General features: G+C 43.3%; 1 protein-coding gene across 1 annotated transcript in view; it reads right to left on the bottom strand.

The window, feature by feature from the left end:
• The window catches only part of LOC138287371 (zinc finger protein 717-like), a 58,798-nt gene extending 43,524 nt beyond the window's left edge, over positions 1-15,274 (bottom strand). The window contains exon 1 of the mRNA XM_069227757.1: positions 15,151-15,274. The gene's annotated coding sequence lies outside the window, so the exon portion shown is untranslated. The remainder of the gene's footprint in view (positions 1-15,150) is intronic.
• Between the last annotated feature and the right edge of the window lie 3,613 nt (positions 15,275-18,887).

The raw sequence follows: 18,887 nt of genomic DNA, 5'->3' as shown, positions 1-18,887 counted from the left end.
GTCCCGGCCCAGTGCTGGACTAACAGAAAGGCAGCAGGTGAGGAATGAGAAACAGAGCGCTGTGTAATTCCTGGTATTGGAATAATGGGGCGCTGCAGATTAGGGTTGAGGTGCACTGACAGAGTTGTATGTGGGCTGCAGTGCTGAAACAGTAACAGGCACACAAGGTCAGAAGTGAGGTATGTTAATGGAGCTATGTATAGAACCTAGTATTTGCGTGGCAGTGTTGCCGAGTGTTAGCCTGGAGGTGCCCTGGTGAAGCTGCAAGTGGGGCCCAGTATGGCAGTTGCATTGCCTCTAAGCCACAGAAGCGAGGAGTCCTGAAGGGCGTGTGTGAGACTCTTAGTAATGAGAAGAAATGTGCACTGAATGTTAGAATTGATGAATCCTGGCAGAGCTGTGATGGTTTCCATCAACAGTGGCGTTGCATGTTAGACTTGAGGTGCACTTATTGAGCTGTATTTTGCTCTTTTGGGTCCAGTATTGGCTTGGCAGTGGGACTGAATATTAAAATTGAGCTGCTATAATGGAACTGGGTGTGAGCGGGGACCCAGTTTAGAAAAGGAAGCGACCTCGTCAGGGTAGAACTTAGGTGCACTGATGGAGCTGCACCCAAGGTCCTAGTACTGGAAAGGCAGTGTACTGACTGTAAGAACTGAGGTGCTCTGGCATACAGCATGTATGAGGTACTGGCACGACTAAGGGGCTTGGAGTGTGTGAACTGATGTGCACTGATTGAGCTGCACCCGAGGTCCCAGTACTGGAACAGTAGAGTGTGCTGACTGTAAGAACTGAGGTGCTCTTCCAGACAGCATGTGGGGTTCTGGCACTGGCATGGCTGCGGGCTTGGAGTGTGTGAACTGTGGTCCACTGATGGAGCTGTGCCCAAGATACCAGTACTAGAGCAGCAGAGTGTACTAGCTGCAAGAACTGAGGTGCTCTGTCAGACAGTGTGTGGGGTTCTTGGAACCGGCACAGCTGAGGGCTTGGAGTGTGTGAACTGCGGTGTACTGATGGAGCTTTGCCTGAGGTCCCAGTACTGGGGCAGCAGAGTGCACTAACTGCAAGAACTGGGGTGCTCTGGCAGACAGCGTGTGTGAGGTTCCTGGCACTGGCACGGCTGAGGGCTTGAAGTGTGTGAACTGCGGTGCACTGATGGCGCTGCGCCCGAGTTCCCAATACTGGAGCAGCAGAGTGTGCTGACTGCAAGAACTGAGGTGCTCTGGCAGACAGTGTGTGTGGGGTACCTGGCAATGGCACAGCTGAGGGCGTGTAGTGTGTGAACTGCGGTGCATTGATGGAGCTGCGCCTAAGCTCCCAGTAATGGGGCAGCAGAGTGTACTAACTGCAAGAACTGAGGTGCTCTGGCAGACAGCATGTGAGAGGTTCCTGGCACTTGCACAGCTGAGGGCTTTAAGTATGTGAACTGTGGTGCACTGATGGCGCTGTGAGTGGGATATCAGTATGGAACATAAGTGGGCACTGTCTCTAGGGATTGTGGAGCCCTGGTAGAGCTGGGTGCCTAGGCTATAAGCAATTACAAGCCATTCTCTGCCCTTGCTCTCAGCACACAGGAAGGCACACTTGGTAAAGAAAATCCAAGCCAAGGAAGGCTGGGAGCTAGGCAGCTGAGAGAGGGTGCAGAGAGCCCACAAAGACCAAATATGACCAAGATTACAGCCTGATTTATAGCCTTGTTTACAGTTAACCTCAGAGGAAGAATGCTCTGCAAATGAAAAGTGAAGCTTCCCTGACATGAGCGGGAAACAAAGTAAACAAAAGTCCCCTGCAGACCAGATAAACAGGGCAAAGCATAATTATACAGTAGCTGGCCCCTGCTCCCACACAGAAGGAGGGACAAAGACGCATGACTGACCACTTAAAAGTATCCAAGAGGTCGTAGCTTATGCTCGACTTAAAAAAATGATGAAATAAGTGAAAAAGTGAACTAATTTAGCCAAATAACTGAAAGCTAAGAAAAATAAAGAGGAACTATTGGGCATGAGGCAGTAAAGTGGTGCCTCACCTATGATAATGAGTAAAAAAAAAAAAAAAAACATATTTATGTCACTTTACTTGGTGCTTTGCAGCTGCTCACCCAAGGGGAGAAACTTATAACTTCACACCAAGGAACCAAACTGTGGGTTTCAATCCTCTGTACATTTCTAACTCCCCTTGGGGTGAGGGGATATGGAAGTATAAGTCCAAATAAAGAAAACCATGGGTGGGGAGATCCCCAAGGAAAGACTGCAAACACTGTGGAACGGCAATAAGAAGCACTGGTAAATCCAGAAGATCCGATTTTTGGTTATCGGAAATATTTGGTAAAAGCTGGGTGACTCTGTACATTGCTGCCAGCCTTCCTAGAAAGAAAATACCATATTGAAACATCTACTTGGGCTACATCAGTAGGGAAGCAGGAAGTAGGTCTCCTCTGTTGAACAGACTGTATTAGCCAAATTAAGTTGCTCACTCGAAGAGAAGAATTCTTAAAAAAGATTGCGATTTGAGGAAGTAATGGACTGAAAAGGCAAATATACTTTTAACAAGAGATGGCAAATCCAGTTACTTTTTGCCTATGCAAGAGCTATTGGCTTTGCCAATATGTTTTAGCAACATCGTAGACAGGAGTGGCTGCTGTTTAGCATGGCTAAACGTCAGTGGGGTAAAGGAGGGTGGTGTGGAGTGGAGTGGCGTAAAGTGGAGTGGAGGCTATTGGAGTGGCGTGCAGTAGAGCTGAGTGGCGTAGAGAGGAGTGAAGAGGAGTGTACAGTGTTGTAGTGCAGAAGGTTGAGACTTGAGTGGCGCAGAGTACAGTGTCAGAGTTAAGTAGAGTGGCACAGAGGGTGTTATATAGAGTGGCGTACAGTGTTGCAGAGGAGAGCAGCATACAGCAGAGTAGATTTTCATAGAGTGGAGCGGTGTAGAGTGTTATAGAGTTGAGTGGCATTGAGTGGAGTGGTATACAGTGTCATAGAGCAGAGTGGCATAAAGTGTCAGATTGGAATGGCGTGGAGTAGTAGTGTGTTACAAAATAAAATGGAGTAAAGTGGCTGAGAGGGAGTTGCATAGAGCCTCGAAGAGTAGAGTAGTGTTGTAGAATGGCAGAGTGGAGTAGAGTGCTTTACAATTAGAGTCATACAGTGGAGTAGTGTCAGTGGAGCAGAGTTTAATAGTGTAGAATATCAAAGAGTGGAGAATCGTAGAGTGGACAATAGTAGAGTAGAATGGACTAGAGTGAAGTGGCGTAAAGTACAGTGGTGCATGGTAAATTAGCATAGAATGCATTAGTTTTGAGTAAAATGGTGTAGAGTGAATTGATATAGAGTGCAGTGATTTAGAGTAGAGTGTCGTAGCATAGAATGCAGTCACATAGAGTGGAGAGGCGCACAGTGGAGTAGAGTGTCTCTATGTGCAATGGCATATACTGTAATAGCGTAGAGTAGATTTTTCAGAGTAGAGTGAACTGGTGTAAAGTGGAGTGATGCACAGAAGAGTGGAGTGGTATAAAGCAGTGACATAGCGTGCAGTGCTGCAGAAGGGAGTGGCATAGAGTGGAGTGGCGCAAAGTGGAGTAGAGTGCAGAGGCAAAGAGTGCAGTGGTGCATAGCATGGTGGAGTAGAGTGCACTGGCACAGCGTAGAGTGGTGCAGAGTAGAGGGATGTGGCATAGAGTGCAGTGTCAGTGCAGTGATGCACAGTAGAATGTAGTGGCGTAGAGTGCACTGGTGTAGAGTGGCACAGAGTTCAGTGGCAGACAATGTAGTGCTGTAAAGTACAGTGTCATATAGTGCAGTAGTGAAGAGTAGAGTGGCGTAGAGTATAGTGGCGTACAGTGATGTGGTGCAGAGTAGATTGGCATAGAGTGCAGTGGCGTATAGTGTATTGGTTTTGAGTAAACTGGTGTAGTGAGCATTGATGTAGGGTGCAGCGGTGTAGAACGCAGTGGCACTATGTGGAGTGGTGTGGAGTGGCATACGGTTGAATAGAATGGAGTGGACTGCAGTGGCATAGAGTAGATTGCTTCAGAGTAGAGTGAAGTGGCATAGAGTGCAGTGGTATAGAGTAGAGTGTCACAGTGCAGTGGTGCAGAGTAGATTAGAGTGGCTTAGAGTGGACTGGTGTAGAGTGGAGCGATGTTGACTAGAGTGGGGTTAAGTTCAGTGGCGTAGAATGCAGTGCCATAGAGTGCATTGGCATAGAGTAGAGTGGCAGAGAGTGAAGTGTTGCAGAGTATACTCTTGTAGAATGCAGTGGTGTGGAGTGCACCACCAGAGAGTGCAGTGGTGCAGAGTAGAGTGGAGTAGAGAGCAATGGCATAGAGTAGAATAGGGTGGCAGAGAGTGCAGTGTGTGTAGAATTTAGTGGTGAAGAGTGCAGTGGTGCAAAACAGATTGATGTAGAGTGCACTGGTTTTGAGTAATGTGTAGAGTACATTGGCACAGAGTGCAGAGCGGAGTGGCATAGAGTAGATTGTTTCAGAGCAGTTTAGACGGGATTAGATGGGGGATTGGCATAGAGTGCACTAGCATACAGTGTAGTGGCACAGAGTAGACTGCATTGGCATAGAGTGTAGTGGCATAGAGTTCAGTGTTGCAGAGTAGGGTGGCGTGGAGTGGTGCAGAGTGATAGCGAAGAGTGCAGTGGTGCATAGTAGAGTAGTGTGGGGTAGAGCGCATTGGCAAAGAGTAGAGTGGAATGGTGTAGAGTAGAGGCGTAGAGAGGAGTAGTGCAGTGGAGTGCCTTAATGTGGAGTGGTGCATAGGAGAGGGCAGTGTTGTGGAGTGGCGCAGAGTAGAGTGGAGTGGAATTACGTATGCAGGGTATGGGAGCGCACTACCACTACAGACAACACATCTTCTATTGAAATGACCATTACATGTGCATTCAAATGGAGTTTTAATGATAAATGTATATAGCGCACAAACAAATAATGTGTGAAAATGTTATCACCTAATGTACTGATTTAATCCCCAGCCCAGTTTATTCACAGGCATTTAAATTTTGTTGTGTGGTAGAAAAAAAATAACATTGTACAACCTTTCTGAAGCAGACCCTTGGTAGCCAGCGTGATTGTCACGAAAATCATTTAACTTTGTAGATGGAGAAAGAAAAATAAACACCAAACTCCCTGGAAGATAAAGCCTGACATTTGACATCCGTCTTTGAATGTACAGCAAATGTGACAAGATAAGAACAAGATTTAAAGGCCTGTTTACAGAAAGACGAGTGAGTGGAAGAATTTAGCAAACAAGGTTTAGGGAACATGAGGGCTGAACTTGAGCTGGACAGCCGAAAGCATATAAAGCAAGCAAATAGAAAGCCAAAACATGCAAGTTACAAATCACAAAGCCAATGATGCAATCCTAGGTCAACTTTCTGAATGTTCTCAAGATGTCATTAGCAAACCAGACAGCTGTACTGGAAGGCTGCAACATAAAAATGGATCATATTTTCAGTGCAGCTGTAAGAAAATGTACGCGTGTGCACGTTTGAAAAGGTAAAAGCTGTAAATGTAACAACAAATTGACAATGTAGCAAAATAAAACAAAGAAACTTCTAGGGGGAAATAATGAATAGCCTTACCCTGTGATAAAAACGAACAAGGCACACTTCCTAAACAAAAGTGCTGTAAACCAGCAATTAAAATGCCATCATGTCAGTAAAGTAAATATATCAAAGAACATATGCTGCCCGAAACTATACAGAAAAGTGATGAATGAAATGCATGACTTAATGTCAACCACTACTAACCACTCAGGAATAGATCTCAGCCCACTGTTATTTTGCACACCAGCTCTCCTCAGTTTGGACCAGGCCATATTTTGTATACGTTAGGGTGACTTGAATTGCAAGCCACTCACCATGTTGCTTCTGAAGTCTCACAATAGCGTTACTTTAAGCACCACAACCCATGAGTAAACAAATGTGACAGTGTAACCATTCCCAATATGTTACAGACAGAAAAATCAAAGTAATTGAAACCATATAAAAAAACAATTGTTTAAGTGGTCTGACCCAAAACCTATTTTCTGTTGCGCTTCTTACATGTTATTTTATTTAAGTATTGGTAACATGAGATGTCCCAGACAGCGAAAGGCCATCTTAAGCGAGACCAACACATGGAATCTTTCTTACAAATTATGAAAGGGAGGTAGCTTACGTCAGAAAAAATCCACACAATGTTCCCCCTGATGTCAGAAAGGTGCTGGTTGAACTGTGGGGCGGAAATAACGCCTCTCTTTATATATGGTGTATGTGTCAGGTAATTAAAGGAGGCACTGACCACTATCAAGGATATAGAGAATTTTCCAATAATAACACATCCAGCCACCATAAGCTAAGGAACCCGTCATCGCAATGGGAAGTGATTACCTAGAGATGTAGAAAATTATATATCAACTCCTACTAACGCCAGATGACATTAGACAGACAATGTAAACATCTAAAAAGTCTGACCTGTCACACATGGCAGAAGTTATAATAATGATATTTTGTTAAAGATCAGAAGAGTCTTTTAGCTTTCTGCAATGTTGCATTAGATGGAGAAAGACCTATGGGAAGTGACATGTCCTCCCAAGCGGAGAGCTCTTACAATGTTGGTTATGAGAAGGGAGGTCATGTCCATCTGGAGAACATGCATAGAGGGCTGCTACTGTTTAACAGGCAATTTTCCTAGCTCAAAAGGAAGGTGGGGCAAGGAGGTAATTTGTGATTTGTTGCTGTTTGTATCTTATATTATTTTATTATATGCTGAGTTGTTGTGATCACACTGTTGATTATCATTCCCAATACCTGATGTTGTTACTTTTCCAGATAAAGCTGGTGTGCAACACGCATATCCGCAGACAACACTGAAATTAAAAAAATAATAATAATGCAACAGGTCTTGCATTTGCTTGAGTTAGGAGTATTGGCGTTGTAAATGCATAACTGGACTTTTCTTGCCACATAATTTGGTCCTTTCTGCCACATAATTCCAGTAGCCCTGCATATAATTAAAGGACTAGCAGGCCTAATGGAATATTATTCCAAACAAGGTCCTCAAAACACAAACTACTCCAGCTATAAAACAAAAGTTTGAGACATAAGAGAGCTTAAAAAGACCCTGCATGGTGGTTGGGTAGTTATTATTTTGGCGTCCCCATTAATCTAGTATGGGGACCCATAGATGATCTACATAGAAATAACAAGTTTCAGTGAACGTTCTGAAGGTGGCCCCATTGTCCTAGGTCCACCACAGGGTGAGTTATGAGGAAAAATGTTTTGTAAAAGGAGTGCCCTGAAAAGCATTATGGGGTAATTTTCCGAGTGCCGGGAATATTGTAGTATGTTGGCTGCAATGCTCAAAACAGCCCCTAGAGGACATCACAATAAAACTAAAATGTGCAAGAAACATGGTCATGTAACCATACAGTTAGCCCGTAGAGAGCATAACCACATGAAAATAGAATATCATAAATTAATGCAGTGTAACCATATAGTAAGACCCTGAAGGGCATAGTGAATTACACATTTTCAGGGTTAGCAGGCCTACTGCAATGATATTACAAACCAGGCCCTTAAAACACAAACTACTCCCAGATATAAAACAACAGTTCCAGCCATGAGAGAGCTTAAAAAGGCACTAAATTGTGGGAGGGATTTATTATTTTGGGGTTCCCACTAACCTAGTGTGGAGACCCAGAGATGAGTAGTTAGAAAGAGCACCTCACGTTGAACGTTTTGAAGGTGATACCATTGTCCTAGGACCACCACAGGCTGAGCTATGGACAAAAATGTTTTGTAAAAGAAATGCCCTGAAAAGCATTACGGCGCAAGTTCCCCCGAGTGCAGTGAATATTGTAGTATCAGCTCTCCTGTTGTGCTAGGAGACCCACTCTGATGGTTTGTGGGTTTGTTACTAAAGTATTTACCAATTACAAGGGATTTTTCACAGCTTAACAAAGAGTAAATAACAAAGAATATATGTTTTGCATAACAATATTTTACATTTCCCTTAAAATCACATACCCCTTTAAAGAACTAAATGAGACTGTCTTGCACAAAATGGGGGAAAAAAATACTTAATCACAAATTCTTTAAACTTCTTCAGAAATTTCAAATTTTTACCGGTACATGTGGATACACAATTCGCACCAGGAACAGATGCAGAATTCTTACCTACATTTGCTTCAACCCTGTTCCCAAGTCTCACGTCAACACATGAATTATCTCTGGTTTTAGAATCCACCTTCTTCGCATCATTCCACAACTAACCACTTGTGCAATCATTATTAAAGTTCCTTTTTTTTTTTCTTTCCCAAGCTAAAATTTTGTTACATCTTGACATTCTACTAAAATACCATACTTTCTTTTCACTTAAAGCAGAAGATTTGTTATACACTTCCTTAATTTGCATTGGTTTGGAAACTTTACTGCAACCTTTATTTGTCCTGTGTCCCAGTTTAACTCTCATCCAATCATCAGGTTCCAAATCAACTTCTTTTTCCCCATGTTTCTTATTATAATACTTCTTATACACCATTTCCATTTTTAACAAATTCTTTACTACTGAGGGAGACCACTTACTACATAATTTCATATCCACCCACGCCTTATTATCCTTAGTAAATGGTCCTCTTCCTCTGAAAATTCTAAAAGGACTATATCCCGTTATCGTTGGAGTAATCCTGTATATCCAAACAGTTTTGAACAATTCCTTTTTCCAGTCCAGCCCCGCCCTGATGGTAGCTTGTACACTTTCCATTATACTCTATTAAACCTTTCTACCACTCCATTCCCTGCTGGATGATACACAGGAGAAAGTTTCCCTTTAATGCCATTCCTAGTTAAGGAATTGGTAAATTTCTCTGTAGTGAATTGTGGCCCATTGTCACTAACTATAATTTTAGGAATTCCTTCTCTCCAAAATGTTTTCTCTAAAAATGAAATGACTGTTAGCATTTACTGTTTTATTTATTTAAATTTCCAGCCATTTAGAATAATTATCAACCATAACTATTATGTATTTGGCTACTCCCCATTCATCCAAAATAGGACCTACTATATCCACACTCAAAAATTCCCCAAGGATTTCCTGGATATTTATGTTCACCTAAAGATGTTCTAAATGTTCATTGTGTTTTATCTGCATGTGCACACACTGCACAACTCCTGACAAACCTCTCTGTGCCAATATCCATACCAAGCCACCAGTAAATTGACTTCACCCTTTTTTTTTTTAAACTTGACAATACTAAGATGTGCTTCATGGTTAATTTCCAGAATTTTAAGCCTCAACCCCTTAAGTGGAACTAACCTACCTCCTCTTAAAATATAACCTGTTTCACTAAGAGATAATTCATCTCTAATTTCCCAAAACTGCTTGCACTCATCTTGCAATTTATCTTTCTGTCCCCATCCTTTTATAATAAATTCTTTCACTTGTGATAAATATTCATCATAGTTCGATTTCCACTTCATATCCAAAATTACTGTATAGTTCTCACTGATCGTGGTCACACTATATTCATCCTCAACATGTGTTGTATGTTCATCTATAGGCAAAGGCGATCTACTCAAATAATCTGCGACTTTATTTTTTTTACCATTCACATATTCCACATCATATACAAAATCTAACAATCGCACTGTCATCCGCGCAATGTGTGGTGTAGCTCTAATTATATTACTAGATGTTAAAACTTTCACAAAAGGTTTATGATCCGTGCATAATTTAAACCTAGAACCCCATACATATTGTCTGAATTTCTCCATGCCTCAAACTGCTGCCAACATTTCCTTTTCAATTACAGAACATTTTTCCTCACTTAGAGATAATGAGCGAGGAGCATAAGCAATAGTATTTTCTTCTCCTGACTAACCTATTTGGGTTAATACAGCACCTAACCCTATTCCACTTGCACCTGTAGGCACAATGCTACATGCACTTACATCAAATCCCTGTAACGGTACTACATTACATATATCACTATTAATGTTCTCAAAAATCTGTTTCTAGGTCTTTGCTCCAAACAAACTCTTCTCATATTTTTAACAACCGTCTTTACCCATGTGTCTTCATTGCAAAGTTGCTTTTGTCACAAATTTAGCATAAAATTTTGCCAGACCCAAAAACGTTCTGATCTCTTCCTTGGATGTGGGAGCTGGAGCATTTCTCACAGCTTCAATTATGTTCTTTTTCAGTGAAATGCCTTCCTTCCCAACTTCATGTCTTAAGTATGTTACTGAATTTAAAGCAAACTTGCATTTTCTTTTTAACTCTGCCATTTTCATGTTACACCTTTGGTTTGCGCTAAAAGTTCAACAATTCACGGAAGAGGATATCTATCCACTACAATGTTCTTGTTGATATCCCTCAAATCCATACATAGTCTCAGCTGCCCATTTGGTTTCCTTGCTACCACCAAAGGAGATAACCATTCTGCACTCTCAACATCTTCTATAATTCCTTTAAGCACCAAATTATCCAGTTCTTCAATTACACCATATTTTATTCTCATTGGTATATTCCTTGCCTTGTGACATACTGATACAGCGCCCTCCTTTAACACAATCTTATGTACATATCCACGTAATCCTTTACCACAATCTTATGTACATATCCACGTACCTTTCCAACCTTACCCAAGAGCACCTCCCAAAACTTCTGCACTAATTGTCTTTGTAAGGAAGTTACTGGTTCGCTCAATATCAGAACCTGCTCTTTACTATTAGGACCCAGAGATATCCCCAAATGTCCTTGATCTGTATGGATTCTCTTTTTTTCTGCAAACCTTTGCAAAATGGCCAATTATACCACAGTACAAACATTTGCTTCTAATGGCAGAAGATTTTTTGTCTCTAGCATAATGCCCTTTATTTCCACATCTGAAACATGTTTGCTCTTTGTTGTTCACCATCTGTTTATTACTATCCTTATTTTTCTTTGTAGTATTTCCTGCCTGACACTTCTCATTACGTCACTCCTGAAACTTTTCATTAGTTTTCTTTCTGTATTAACATTTGTTACTTTACAAACATACTCCTCTCCAGTTTCTTTTCTACATGCTTCTTTTGCACATCTTTTTGACATCTCTGCTTTTTTTTGTTTTACTATAGCCATTATTTCCTTGAGCGGTGCTTCTCCACATATCCACAACTTTTCTTGTATATTGTCTTGTTAGAATGCATAACTATTTGATCTCTAATTACGTCTTCTTGCAATGCTCCAAATTTACATGCTATTGCTAATTTCTTTAAAGCAGCTACATACTCCTCCACTGACTCAGTTTTAGTCAGTTTTCTTTGAAAAACATTATATCTGTCTATAGCTACACTAGGTTGATAATAGGCATCCAAATCTTCCAACACATCCTTAAATACATCTCTACTCTCCTCTCTTCTAGGCTTCTTTCCCATTTGGGTATATAGACGGAAACCTTCTGGGCTCAAACTGGGCAATACATTTTTTTTCTTTGACATGTAAATTCTTCCCCATATTCATCTTCAATTGCTGACAAATAGTTCCCAAAATATTCCTTCCAATCCATCCATTTAATTTGCGGTTCCCCAGGATACGTAAGAAAGGAAACTGGTGGTGTTAATCTAAGGGTTTGCATTTCTGCCTTGTATATACTATTTATTTATTTTTTTACTTTTACATATGCAATGGATTTGCTTATTAACTTTGCCTCTTCCTATTACTGAATAAATATTCCTTGTTTATTGAATAATTGAAGCGAAACAAATGTACTAATATATAGTCATTACACTAAGCTTGTATCAATGCATATGTTATTCAGCCACTTCCTGCTCTCAATATGGCTGCAGGTTCCTGACGTTAAACACGCTCCCAATGCATTTCTTAATTGAATTTTCGTCCTCCCAAGATGGAGGCACGTTTCCTACGTCGCTTGTTATTATACACCTCTACTTTATAGTGTGGCTCCAGCCACTATGTACTACGGGCGTTAAGCCCGAGGTATTGCGCATGCGTTATCTGCGTACCTCTCCACAGCTATAGCGTGCACGTAATCCTCTGTGCTTCTAAAATGAAAGTATTTTATAACTCACTGCTGTGACCGTTAGCATCAAATTCAAGGGAGTTCACTGTCCCCAACATTTCCAGCGACGTCTCAATCTAAGTTCAATATACTCCAATCTCCAGCGACGTCTCGAATTCAAGAAGGACAGAACCTCCACTCTACGCCTGTTGTGCACGGTAGGTGCATTTGCCATAAAACACTTGTCGCAAATTTGTAGGAAGTCAATACACACAAAATAAGTTGTCATTATCCTTCTTTTATTGGAGAACAGGCGGTACAACCTCTATCCTCGGTCTCCGTTTCCCAAATGCCACACCACTCCATAATCCTATTCTAGAACCCCTAATGGTTACCAGGATCCTAGTGTAAACTACTCTGGATACCACACGGTCCATGTAAACCAGAAACTGAAGTCCCACCTTTGACCCCTTCTTGCCCCTACCACATACTAAATGGCAGTGCTTAGGAAAAACTGACAACCAGCTCCTCACAAACAAAGGGCCTGATTAGGATCTCTGAGGAGGGGTTGCTCTGTTGCAGCAGTAACGGATATCCCGTCTGCCAAAATCTAAATACCATTGTTTTCTATGGTACTTAGATTTCGGCAGACAGAATATCTGTCACCATTGTGAAGGAGTAAACCCTCTGCCAAGATCAAAATCAGGTCCAAAGTCTTCATGAAATTTCTAAAAGTATCCCTATCTCCATATTCTTCACTTCAGTGTCTGTATCTCCACTCTCCAGCCACAGAAAAGCAGGAAATTCACTCCACTGTCAGAGAAAGCTGTCCCCTCCCTCATCTTCTGCGATGCGCAACAAGCAGCATCCAAAATGGAGCCCACGGACTTTAGTACTCAGCCTCTCACCATACAGAGTATTATTATCACATATGCACTAGATGCATCCAGTAGAAGCACAGATACACACAATATCAGAGCAAGGTTCATAGTTTCACATAAAAGCATACATTTACATAAAAGAGGTCAGTAGGCAACACTCTCAATGACACAGATAAAAAGGTATGGTCACCTTTATACGATCCCAAGTCACCCATATGCTGCCATTCTCACTTTATGTGCTAAACCAAGGCCAGGGACAGCAGTCCTCTGTCTGACAGCATTCTCAGGTCTCAAAGTAGATCCAGATCATTACATTGTCATGGACAAGCCTGGGCTTTTGTGCACACCCTAGATCAGCGTGATATCAGGATACCAGTTTCATATGCATTCAGGCACTCAGGCCAGGGGTACATGCAAGTTCAGCATGCAGGGGGCATTTCAGTCCTAACAAGGGGGGGGGCTGTGGATTCAGTAGGCTGGAGAGCATAAAGTAGGATACCAGGCAGTCACACGGGTTCTGAGGGCTGGGAATGGAGCTCTGGGGATAGGACAGGGTGTCTGAAAAGCTCTGAGGAGATGCGTTGTGTTCAGGCGCCTTCGGATACAGTATGCTAGGGAGAAGACAAGCTGGACTTGTGGTTTATGACCCCTGGTATACAAGGTGCCTACAGGGCTCAGAGAGTCAATTAGGGGGCTGAGGGTCTCCTTGCTGTCAAACTTATGGAATCTAATGGCTAATAAAGAGACACTGAGGGTGTCTAAAAGTCAGCAGAGGGGGTCTCAGTACTGGTTTATCACCTCTTCGGGTTTGATAGATGGTCTCCGAGCCTGGTAGGAGTCCTGGGGACTTGCTATCACTTCTGAAAATCTGTGGATAATATGAAGGCTCTGAGAGCAAACGAGAGCCTTAGCACTGTGGCCAAATGGCCAATATAGTGGTGAAGGTGACTGAGGACCATTTGAGGGTTCAACAGAGAAAAGAGGGTGAGGTATAGCCATCCTGAGATGCCAGAGTACCAACTAAGGGTATATGACGGCCAGCTGAGGACCTGTAGAAGGTGTTTGAAAGAGATAGAGAGTGCCTTAAGATCATCTGGGGCTCAGCTTGCACCTTTAGGTGCTTGCTAAACATCTGTGATCGCATTACTGAGGTAACGTGAGTGCAAGCTAAGGGCCCTGGAAAGGAAGCTGTTAATCTCTGACATCAGGTTAGAGCCATTTTGACAGACATCTGAGGATACTAAGTCATTGCAAATTAATTGTGGGCAAAGGAGAGTTTTAATGTCATATTCAGGGCCTAGACACATTCTTAGAGGATACAGCAAGTAATATGGAGGATATGAGAAGCAGTATGTCCGGTAGAGATGATCTAAGCGATATGGGCTGAGAGCCGGGGGAGGGGAGGGACTCTGACAGCCAGGTTAGAGGTTTTAGCATCTGTGTTGGCTCAGGAAATGTTGATTCCGAGTCTGACTTGTGGACCTCTGAGGGCTGGCGTGGGGTGGCATCTGAGGGCCAAATAAGTGCTTGAAGAGTCTCAGGGCTTTCCTTAGTGCAAACAGATGGTCTCTGAGGGTCTTCTGAGAGAGTGCTGAGGGCAGTGCAAGAGGGTCTGAGTGCAGGCTGAGGGATTTAAGGGTGCCTCAGTGGGGTCTAAAGATCAATATAAGGGGTCTGAAGGGTTGGATGTCCAGCAGAGATGCTCTAAGGGATAGAGGCTGACAGGCACGAGAGTGCTCCTGAGGGCCAGCTGAGACACCTTAGGGCCTGTAAGGGTTGGCTGGGCAATTTAAGAGTTTATGAGACCTGGCTGGTAATGCCTGAGGATAGAATGAGGGCTGTCTAAAACTCGTGGGGTTCGCTGGGGAATTTAAACGGTCTCTGACGTTCTTCTGCTAGTCCCCTTAGAGCAGGACTAGGGTGTCAGATGGCCGGCTGAAGGTAACCAACAAGGGTTGTTGAACCGATGGGGGTCACAGAGCTGGTTTACCTCCAGGCTGGGGGTCTATATGCAAAGCATGAGGCACAGGCTTTAAACCAGGTCCACGGGTGGAGAATACATCACCAGGTAAGGGCTAGGCCAGCAGATGAGCAGGACAAGACCTTTGTGACCAAGCACAGGGCTGTTAGGTGGGGCTCTTAAGTTGGACTGACGCCAGCATCAGTGGTAAGGAGGGGCTAGCATTTGAGGCAGAAATGATTTTGTGGGATAACAGCCTCCTTCGCCTAGCTCAGTCTCAGAACACCCAGTGGCAGCTATCAAGATCCTGAACTGGACTCACCTCCTCAGTGCCACTGGATGCTTCTGTCTCAGATTATCTTGTGCAGATCCAGAGTGAAGGCAGATCGCAGGAGGAGCATTGTGACTATGGAGAAGTATACAAACAATTAAGTCACCTGGGCAACTGCTTTGTATTGCGCATGCCCAGACAAGAGACACATTCCATTATTATTGTAATCCGCATGCGCAGACTACGAGTTGCTAAACACTTGTTATTCTACTGTTGTACAGTTATACTTAACAACTCACCCGGGTAAATCACCCGGGTAAGGCGTGAGACTTTCATATTTTATAATCAAAATATTGTATTTCACCTTTATCCCACTTAAAATTATCTCCCTTTCGATACAATTACATATGAAATAAAATTGATAATATTTTTCTTTGAAATTTCCCTTTTGACAGTTCCTTAACCGGCATACATGTTGTGCACATGCGCAAAAGTACTAGACACTAGCCTCCTATCGCACTGCGCATGTCCAGAGCTTCATAAAGTGCCCGTACCTGGGCACGCGCATTGCTCTCATGGCAAATCGTGCTGTTGGGGACTGCTTTACTGCCGTATTCGCCTAAACGGTTTTCTTTTGAATGTCACTTGGAGCTCTTCGCTGTCGCCGATACTTTTTAATGATGTGTACCTTCGCCTCTTAAATCATTTGATTCGATCCTAGGGATGCAGGGGCATCGTCGTCTTTCATTTTCTATATTTATGCTGAAGCGACCTGTCCGCGGGAGCAATGCCACACTTCGTATCTCTCAGATAACAGAAGTTGAAAGGGAAGATGAACAAGCAGACAGTGAAATAACTTATATATCATATGTCATCAGTTATGTAATTTGAGATGTCATAGAGCATGTAATGAGTGATGTCATGTGTGAGGTCATAAGAACCGTTACTTATCACTGACAAATTCACCTAACTATAACGTTTGATCTATCTATCTTGCATACTGGAAGTCACCAGTAGGTATAGTTAGGGCCATCTTTCCATAGGAAAAGCATTTTTTGACTTGCTTATATCCTTGGTGCCGTTTGACGAAGCTTCACAAAATATATATTTTTTAAAGTATGCTGGTGATTCTTGTTGCACACAGAAAGTTTTGGGGTGAACCGTCAAGTAGGGGCAGAGAAAAAAAGGGGGGGGGGGTCAAAAACTTGCATTTCCCATGTTAATACCCATAGGAGTTTTGAACACAACTACAGCCCGAACCGCTGGATGGAATTACACTAAACTTGGAAGAAAGGTAGCTTTTGGTATGCAGATTACCCTTTTCATTATTCTGTGTAAATCTATTCAGACGTTTAAAAGAAATTAAAGGAAATCGAAAATTGCATATCTAGAACCGTGGCTCCTCCCTGATGAGTTTGCAAAAAATAAGAGCTTGTGCAGAGATTTGCGGAGCACTGATAGGCTACCAACACTTCAACCAGATAGTGTTAGCAGCCACCTCGGGACCCAGCTTTAGTCGAGTCCCTGAAAAAAAAGGTGCAAAGGGGCCAGGGTAGGGAAACCCTGACCACTTAGCACTAGTGCTGGAGTCCCAAAGGGATCTTGCCAGGGCAAAAAAAGCACTTTTTAAAAAACATTTTTGTCATAAATTCTCAACAATTGCTTTTGCAGACAGGGAGCTGCATCTTTAGCAGCTCCCTGTATGCAAAAGGAATGCTGCTTCCTGCAGAAAGCGGGGAGCCAGCTATGACCGCAGGGACCTTAAGGCTCCTCCCACTGTCCCATTGCACACTGGGTGTCCTGCAGGGCATCCAGGATAGATAGCCGCATCCCAGGGGCTAAGATCGGTGAGACAGTGGGCCACGCGGCCCCCCTGCCCAAAAAAATAAAAATATATTAAGGTCGGGACCTGGGGATGAAGTCCCTGCCCCTGAAATCAGAAGTGGGAGGGGGTACTGCAGCCCCCCTTCCCCACTCAAAAAAATATATATAAGGCTGAACGCTGGGGGGTGGGGTCCCTGAGGTCAAGATCGGCCCGGGAAGGTGGGCGGTGCGCCACGCTCCCTGGAATTGTGGTCCATAGGCCCCCCCCACAATGGACATTTACCCAACGAGGTATCACTTACTAACTAACCAGTAGAAAGTGCTCCATGTGGATAGACATTTTGTGCAAAACTTGACTTTTGTTTAGTAAATGAGCAGGTGAGCTTCCGTTCATGATGCTCATACCACATCTTTAGCAGCTTCCTGTCTGCAAAGGCAATGCCTGCTCCCGCAGGCGGCATGGGACCGGCTGGGACCACAGGGGCCATTAGGCCCTGTGAGGCACCCAGGACACATGGATGGGCTCCAAGGGTTGGGGTTCGGGGGGCCAAGATTGGCCAGGGGATGGGGGCCATGTGGCCTCTCCCCAAAAAATAAAAATAGATTAAGGCTGGGTCCCAGGGGCTGTGGTCCCTAGGGACAAAATAGGCCAGGTGAGGGGGCTGCGCTGCCCCTCACCAAAAAAAATATATATATCAAGGCCGGGCCCCAGGGGATGGGGTCCCTAGGGACGAAATTGGCCAGGTGAGGGGGGCCACGCGCCCCTGAGTTCCCAGGCCGAGATCAGCCCGGGGAGGTGGGCCACGTGCCCCTCCCATGGAATTGTTGTTCCTTGGGCCCCTTCCACCCATTGGACATTTACCCAAAGAGGTAGTACTTAATAACTAACCAGTAGAAAGTGCTCCAGTTGGGAAGACATTTTGTGCAAAACTGTGGACTCTTGGTGATAAACAAGCAGGTGAGCTTCCGTTCTGGCCATGATGCTCTTTTCACTGAAATTAAACCTCAACAGGAAATACTTACACAAATATAAACATAGCTGGTGTCCCAGTTGAAGCTCCACTTCTGGAAAGGACAAATGATCCTAATTTCTGGCCTTTGCAAAGGAAAAGCAAGTGTGTATAGTTTGCGATTCCATGTTGAAAAATGATCTGAAATGCTTTGTGGAAGTGAATGCATCTTTCATCTATTGAAGTGCAATCAGATACTCTCACGCCCACTCACACACAGACAGATACTCTCACAGCCAATCTCACACCCAGAGGCACCTTCTCACACCTATTCTCACAGCCAGAGAGGCAGGCTATGCAGCCAACTCTCGCTGTGCATGGCAAAAGGTCATGCACAGTTGGGGTTGGAGGGTTAGGGGGATTGGCTGCAGGGTCTGGCCACAGGCTAGGCCCTGCAGCCAACTCCTGCCACGCACTGCCAAAGGCTGAACGCGGCAGGATTGGATTAAAATATAGTAATGAAAATTACTTTACGTTAAAAAAACATAGAAATTCACTGAAACAAACAAAGGTTACAAGGACGTTATAGTTAGGAAATAGAATGAAAAAAACTTAGAAATTCACTTACAAAAATAAAGGTACAGGGACATTATAGTTCTGTTCTGAATTTACTCTCACAAAACCAGAGAAATTCAGCAGTGATATAGTTATTTCAAGCATTATTGAAGAAAAACTGTGCATTGCAGGGGCACCAGTTATAGTAACTTGAAATAACTCTAACTATAACTGCTGAATATTTCTGGCTTTTGCGAGAACCTAACTATAACGTCCCTGTAACCTTCGTTTTTTTAAGTGATATATATATATATATATATATATATATATCACCTACTGGAGGTTGGCAGTAGGTAGTTATAGTTGGACCTAGTTTCCACAGAGAGAGCTATTTCCTTTGCATTGTTTGATGAATCTTTCCTTAAAAAGTGTGCCTAAGGGTCTTGTTGTGCATGGAAC

The sequence above is a fragment of the Pleurodeles waltl genome, chromosome 4_1, assembly GCF_031143425.1.
Source record: "Pleurodeles waltl isolate 20211129_DDA chromosome 4_1, aPleWal1.hap1.20221129, whole genome shotgun sequence".
NCBI classification, from domain to species: domain Eukaryota; kingdom Metazoa; phylum Chordata; class Amphibia; order Caudata; family Salamandridae; genus Pleurodeles; species Pleurodeles waltl.
This window is presented reverse-complemented; position numbering and strand designations above follow the sequence as displayed.